Raw genomic sequence first — 480 nt, 5'->3', positions numbered from 1 at the left:
TCATCATCAACATCATCTTCATCATCATCATCATCATCATCCTCATCATCATCATCATCATCATCATCATCATCATCATCATCATCATCACCATCATCATCATCATCATCATCATCAACAACAACAACATCACAGACAACTCTTTTCATTCAAATTTGACCCTAAAAGGCACGAGGCGTTATTGGTATCATCTTCAAGCATGTTCATTAATTGTCTTGCTTTCGATGAAAAAAAAAATACCCATCTAAATTCTGTCTTGAATAGAAGTCGAGATATTGGCGATTGAAGGAGATGAGTGTGGTCTGGTTTCAGAAGTAAAAGTCGCTTAAAAGTGGCTTTCCTCCAAAGTTTTGTGGATTTCCATAGCTTTACAGTGATTTAAAACTTAGAAAGCACATATTATTTTAAGCGATTAATCAACGTTCTATCAATAAAATTCACCTGGAAATATTTTTTATACGGACATAAAATGTGTTTAGC

The sequence above is a fragment of the Aplysia californica genome, unplaced genomic scaffold (genome assembly GCF_000002075.1).
Source record: "Aplysia californica isolate F4 #8 unplaced genomic scaffold, AplCal3.0 scaffold00071, whole genome shotgun sequence".
In the NCBI taxonomy this organism is placed as follows: domain Eukaryota; kingdom Metazoa; phylum Mollusca; class Gastropoda; order Aplysiida; family Aplysiidae; genus Aplysia; species Aplysia californica.
Note: the sequence above shows the minus strand (reverse complement) of the source record.